The sequence below is a fragment of the Phodopus roborovskii genome, unplaced genomic scaffold, assembly GCF_943737965.1.
Source record: "Phodopus roborovskii unplaced genomic scaffold, PHOROB, whole genome shotgun sequence".
Taxonomy (NCBI): Eukaryota; Metazoa; Chordata; class Mammalia; order Rodentia; family Cricetidae; genus Phodopus; species Phodopus roborovskii.
Genome location: NW_026126636.1, coordinates 10,945,453 through 10,952,768, shown reverse-complemented (window position 1 = coordinate 10,952,768; position 7,316 = coordinate 10,945,453).

Genomic DNA, 7,316 nt, shown 5'->3' with positions numbered 1-7,316 from the left:
CAGCCCTACCCTGAGGTAATGTCTGTCTTTCAAGCTTAGATGTTTTTCTTGTATGCAGCAGAAGGATGGATCTGTCTTCATATCCATTCTTTTAACATGTGCCTTTTTATAGGCGAGTTAAGACCATTAATTTTGAGGGAGAGTAAGGACCATTGATGTTAATGCTTATTTGTTTTAGCTTTGTTGTTGGCAGTGGTATTGCATATGTATTTGCCCTGCTTTATCCTTTGAGTTCTGGTGAAGTGGGATTATCTATTGCCTATGTCTTTGTGAGCATAGTTAACTTCCTTGGGTTGGAGTTTTTCTTCCAGAACTTTCTGTAGGGCTGGATTTGTAGATACGTATTGTGGTTTTGTCATTGAATATCTTATTTTTTCCGTTTATAATGAATGAGAGTTTTGCTGGGTACAGTAGCCTGGGTTGGGCTATTAGTACTTGTAGAACATCTATCCAGGACCCTCTGGCCTTGAGGGTTTCCATAGAGAAGTCAGGTGTAATTTTGATAGGTCTGCCTTTATATGTTACCTGTCCTTTTTCCTTTGCTGCTCTTAGTATTCTTTCTTTGTTCTGTATGCTAGGTGTTTTGATTATTTTGTGTCAAGGGGTCTTTTAGTTTAGTTCTAGAGTCCAATCTAACACTTCATGTGTTTTTACTTCATAAAACAGACATCTCCTCAAGCTGCTGATGGCCAAGATCAACATCTGTGGAAAACAGCTGCTCCTGCTCCACGTATACCCGAGGAGGCCTCCAGGGTGAGGACACTGGATACGTGACTGTACACATACAGCGTGTCACTCATGGCCTGTGGGACAGATGTACACATACACACCGTGTTTTCTGTGTCTCTCTCCCAGCGATAGGACACATGGTTAAGGAGTTCTGCCATGGTGATAAGGTGGCCTCGAATATGAACACAGCCCTAACACTGGGACAATTAAGCTGTCCCGGCCAGCGCTGTCTGATACTACTTGCCTTCAGGAAAGACTTTGCTAGACTTAATCCTTAAGGATGTGGAGTCATGAGGAACACCTATGTCCCCTGTAGCCCTCCCTTGCGTATCCTAACTGTCCTGTGACGTCTCATAAGCCCATCAGAATACTTGGTTAACAACCTGGGAAACTGTACAGCTGGGTACTCCATGCTGAATCTCAGAAGGGGATGCCTGGGTGATTAGCGAATGCCCGTGAACTATATGGAATCACCTGGAGATGTAGTTCGGTGAAGTCGTGATGTCTGTTCATACTGGGGCTGGGCACCGAACTCAGGTTCTCTAGAAGATCAGCAACTGTTGTTCAACACTGGGATATCTCCCAAGACCTCCGTTCTCAGTGTTTTCTTGTTCCCTTAGTGATTCGAGTCAAACGCTGAATTCACCTTCTAGATTCCAGTCCATTTCATCTAGGACTCCTGAGGACAGAATAGTCTTGCTGTTTGGCATGGTTCAATGACTGGAAATGGCTCAGAAACAGGTGGATGAATGAATGAATGGATGGATGAATAAATGAATGACAATGCAAGGGCACTTATACGAAGGAATTTCATGTTGGCAATAACAAGATAGGCTAATATCACAGTTTGATTTTTAATTTACAATTTCTTATGCATTTCATATGTGTGTGGAAAGAGCTGGGAAGGGAGATAATATGTGTGTATTTTCTCATGCATACATCGGCATATCAGCAAAAAAAAAAAAAAAAAAAAAAAAAAAAAAAAATGCTGCTGCGCCCATGTGGAGGTTAGAGGACATAAGGGAATTGGTTCTTTGATTCCATGAAGTTGGATCTGGAAATTGAACTCAGTGTGTCAGCCTTAGCAGCAAGTGCCTTCACCCACTGAACTATGCTCACAGACTTTTGTATTGTGACTGTGGTGTTGTTGATTCACAGGAAGAGCTGTATGACACGCTCTGCAAAGAAACAGAGGAGACACCAAATGACACTTCAGAGAGCTCACCCAGCCTGGCTTTAGTTCACACTTACTAAAGACTCTGGGAGGAGGGAGGTTTGGAGCTCTGGCATTACACATAACGTGTTATTTGGCTCTGCAACTCAGGGCCTGTGTGACCCTGATTCAGGCACTGTTTCCCACGTCTCAGGTTCCCTGTAGTAGGAGACATAGTGCATGATCATTGCCTTGTCCATGAATTCAGCCTAGTTATGAACACCTGCCTGATCTTTGCACGGGGGAGCTGCTCACATCAGCAGCATCTGTTACTACTTACCTGCAGAAGAGAATTCCCTAGGCTAGGGCCCCGAGGGTGAAGAAGGGATCTGAAGAAGCTGCATCCTCTAGATCAGAGGTCATGCTGGTCACCAGAAATTCAGGCCACAAAGGCTAGCAGACCAATAGGAAACAGAAGCCCAGGAACAAAACACCAACCCTATAAAGACGAACTCAGAAATAAGGCTCTAGACATATTCATACCTAACCCTGATGCCTACACATCTGTGTAGGAACACAATTCACAGGGCAACATCGCTCCACCAAGTCCAGCCATCATATAATATGAAGACCAGAAAATTCCAATATTCCCAAAGCAGAAGAAAATGACCTTACAACCGTCTTTAAGAAACTGATAGATGTCCTAATGTGGCAATGACATACACCCTTAAATAAACCAAGGAAATACATTCATAATTTGTAGGCAATATATAAATTCCTTAATCAATGCCAAGAAAGCCAAGACAAAACAATCAGGTGAAGTAAAATATCCACACCTGAAAATTAACATAGAAGCAATAAAGAAAGCAGGAACTGAGGGAATTCTGGGAAAGGAAACAGGATCTATATGTGTAAGCATCACCAACAGAATAGAAGAAAGAATCTCAGACATTGTGAACATGATAGAAAGAAATAGATTCATTGGTGAATGAATATGCTAAATCTAAAAATGTAACACGAACCTTCCAGGAAATCTGGGACCCAACAAAAAAATTTAAAGTAAAAATAATAGGGATAGAAGGAGGAGAATCCCAGCTGAAAAAACTCAGAAAACATATGCAACAAAATCATGGAGGGACATTTTCTTAACTGAAAAAGGACATGTGTGTGAAGGGAGAAGAAACTTATAGAACACCAAGTAGATTGCACCAGAAAGGAAAGTCCACATAATAATTAAAACACTAAACACAGAGATCAAGAAAGATAATTAAAAGCTGCAAGGGGGTATGGCCAAGTAATATAAAGGAAGACCTATCAGAATTACCACCAGTTTCTTAACATGAGACTCTGAAAGCTTAGAAGGGAATACCATCTGCGCCATCAGAAGCCAGGCAGTACTTACAGCTCTGAAGGGAAAGGTATCCCGGCCATTGGGAGCTAGGTAATATGTACATCTCCATTGCTATAAAGTAGCAGTTCTGGTCCTCTCTGTTACAGCTCTGCTCTGCTAGGGGTGTTCCCTCACAGAGATGTTGCTGCTATCTGGTGATAACCTTCACACCTCTGGTCTTCTCCAACAGAATTTGTTATTTCTCTGTCCCACTACTTGGGTGAAAGAAGGTCATTACCCAAACCTCACTCAAGAGATTTTTTGGGAGAGAGGAATCCAAGCAGTAGCTGGCTCTGCCAGCGTGGAAAAGGGCAGCTCTAAACTGAAATACGTTTTCCTAGTTGTGGAGTTTCTTTTTGGGGTGAAGATTTTCAATGTGGGAATTGGTCAGAATTCTATCTCTGAGCTTTGACAAGCTCAGAAATTGGTTGATTTTTTTTTTTTTTTTGTTTGCTCAGGGAATGGTTGGTTTCATGCCCAAGGATTGGTTGGTTTTTCTGCTTAGGTACTAGTTGGTGTTCATGCTGAGTCGGTCAGGGGCAGGGTTTGGTTCTTTGACTCTGCTTTCATTGCCGAGGTGTGCTTCTTTGTCTCTGATTTCAGGGTCAGATTCTATGTTTTTGACTCTGGTTTCAGTGTCAGGGCGTGTCTCTTTCCCAGGTCCTTTTACCATATACAAACTCTCACCCAAACTAACTAAAATGCAGGCTCAGAACATCCAAATTAACAAAATCAGAATCAAAAAGGGGAAAAAGTAACACACTGAGGAAATACAAAGAATCATTAGAGTATACTTCAAAAACCAGTACTCCAAAATATAAAAATTAGAAGTTTTCTTGGTAGATGCTAGTTACCAAAGTTAAATCAAGATTAATCAGATAAAAAGATTAATCAGATAAACAATTTGAATATGCCTATAACCCCCAAGGAATATAAGCAGTCATTAAAACTCTCCCAACCCACAAAAAGGCCCAGAGCCAGATGATTTTAGGACAAAATTCTACCAGACTTTTAAAGAAGAGCTAAGACAATTGTTCCTCAAATTACTCCACACAAAGACTCAACAAAGAGAGAGAATTACAGACCAATATCCTTCATGGTCATTAGTTGCAAAAATACTTAACACCTGCAAACCATATCTAAGAACACCTCAAAAAGGTCATCCACCATGATCTAGTGAGCTTCTCCCCAGAGATGCAGGATGGTTCAACATACAAAAATCTGTCAATGTAATCCCTCATATAAACAAACCAAAAGAAAAAAGCCAACACAATCCCCTTAATAAATGCTGAAAAAGCTTTGACAAATTCCAACTCCACTTGATGATAAAAGTCTTGATGAGATCAGGGATACAAGAGACATACCTGTGTCAGTTAGGTTTTTATTTTTATTTTTGAATGGATACAATGAACACAGCAACTCTTATAAAGGAATAACATTTAATTTGGTTTGTTGCAATTTCAGTGGTTTGGTTCATTATTATCAGTGTTAAACATGGTTTTATTATGATGCTGGGGCAGGAGCTGGCAGTCTATTTATGTAGGGGTGGAAGAAACAGGAAATCATCTTTCTCACTGGGCGTGGCTTGTGCATCGGTGAGACCTCAAAGCCCACCTGCACCGTGGCATGCTTTTTCCAATGACAGCACACCTACTCCAACAAGGCCACATTGTGAAGTGGATTTAGAATACATTGCAGGTGGAAGGGGACGGGGGTCTGAGGGGTCGGTGGAGTTTGGAACAGGAGGAGTCAGGTGGAGGAAAGATACGCGGAGAATCCGCATGGAGAATCCTGGGGTGGGGGGAGACAAATGTAATCTGGGGGCACCTCTGGGAGGAGCTAGAAATTTAGTGTAATGGAAAACTAGGGAAGCTAGGGAAGTGATTCTAACTAAAACCCTAACATTGGGGGATATATAGCCTGAGCACGCCATCCCCTGTAACATGGCAAGCCTCCTGGGTAGGGGTTGGGACACCAACACAGCCACTGAATCTATACACTACAATTTGTCCTTTCTACGATGAGACATGCTGTGTAAAGTTGTCACAGGGTGGGAGGAGTGGACAACTAAAGACCGGATGAAACTAATGTTTTGATGATATGGTTTCACTTACTCCTCACAATGTCTGTGGCGGACATCACAGTGTCCTTGACTCAGGATCTTCATAGTGAGAAGCGTGAAGCCCGAGTTACATGTCTTTGAGCAGCGCCCTGCCTCTCAGGGTCCAGCTGTGTGGGGCAGGGGACACATGGGCATGTGATGAGCATAGCAAACAAAGAGGGACCCCTCTGGGAGAATGGGGAGCTTCCTTGAAATCTCCCTGTGGAGGAGCAGGATGTAGCAGTTTGAAACAGTGTTCTAGTTATCACTAGCTGTCATTTTGACACAGTCCAATGTCACCTGGGTGAAAAACAAAAACAAAAACAAAAACCAGTCTCAACAAAGTAATGGCCTTTATCAGGTCAGTCAGGCTGTCCATGTCTTTAAGGGACTGCCTTAATTAACGGATGTGGGTCCAGGCCACTGTGTGCAACACCATCCCTAGGCAGATGGTCTGGGTTGTGTAAGAAACTGGCTAAGCATGAGTCTGCCAGTAGCCAGGGGATGGGCCAGTAAGCATCAGCATCACGTTTCCTGTCCTGACGTCCTTCAGTGCTACAAAATGACACAGACCCAGAAGGAAATGTCCCTTACTCTCTAGTAAGCCTTTTCCCCTCAGGCCATTTTTTTTTAAAATCAGAGTGAGAGAAACATAGAACAGGGCATAGAGAAGAGCAGATGACACATCCATTTGAATCAGTGTTCTCTGTACTCAAGTAGACTCTCTCAGCACCCAGTACGCAAAGAGAAGGAAGGGTTCAGACATCAGTGACGGTCCAGAAGTGCGTGTGTAGCCCCTCCATTAGCACAGTAGGATCCTCTCTTTTTTTTCCACGTCTGGGTTTCTCTGCGTAATAGCGGTCTGTCCTGGACCTAGCTTTGTATGCCAGGCTAGCCTTTAACTCACAGAGGTCACCCCCTTTTGCCTGCCAAGTGCCGCCATTGCAGACGTGGGGCCCCTTGTCTGCATGTCTCCTCTTCTGTGTCCTCGCCTTTTCCTCTGACGTTTACTGACCCCAGCGGTCCCCTTGAGCATGCCTGTCCTCTCGTTAAACATTGATTCCAGCTTCCTTTCAGCTAGTCTCAGGATAGTTCTGGAACCTTGCCTGGACCCACTCTATACTAGGTGGTGTTTGGGATTCAGGAGAGTACAGTGAACGGGACGCATACTCTGAGTCTCATATGTTTTCAGGGTTTCAGCGCACAGGTCATAATTGAGCTTTGGAACATGTGTGATGTAAGATTTCAGGTCTCCCAGTTATATCCACGGGTTGATATCAGGACACACATTCACCGTCAGAAAACTGCTTCCCCGAGCCAGGCATGACATTGTCGGGTAGACGTGCTTCCATCCCTGTCCCTACTAACTGGGAGCTCCCTACATAGACTTTGCTCAGACCTACCTGCTGCTTGCTTTTTCTGAGAAGAACTTTCTATTGGGGAACCCGAAGGTTTTGCCTCTCCGGGCATCTCTCATGGGAGAAGACAAAATTGCCACCAGGGAATCAGCTAGGCAAAGGGCAAAATGGCACACGAATATCAGAGAGGACGTGGGCTCACCCAACACAGTTAGGTACCACATAATGCTAGAATGTTGACTTGATCCCCTCCATAGTAAGATGTAGCCCACAATGCTTCCAAGGACAATTGCTCACCTGTTTCACCACATTAAGAATATGAAACTCCTCATGGAACTGCCCCTGGGGCTCTCTCCTAGGACAGAACTTTGACTGCTTACATTAGTGATAAAACATTGATCTTCATTCCTAGTCATCACTCATCTGGTCTCTTTCCAGCCTTCAGAGACATCTCTGTCACTTTATTCAGTGAATTACTAAAGTACACATCGAGTACACTGGGCAGGCAAGGTGCTCGGCTGGATTTCTGTGTCACAAGGACATATAGGCTTGTGGAAGGCTCCCGTGTGTGGCCAGACCTAAGAC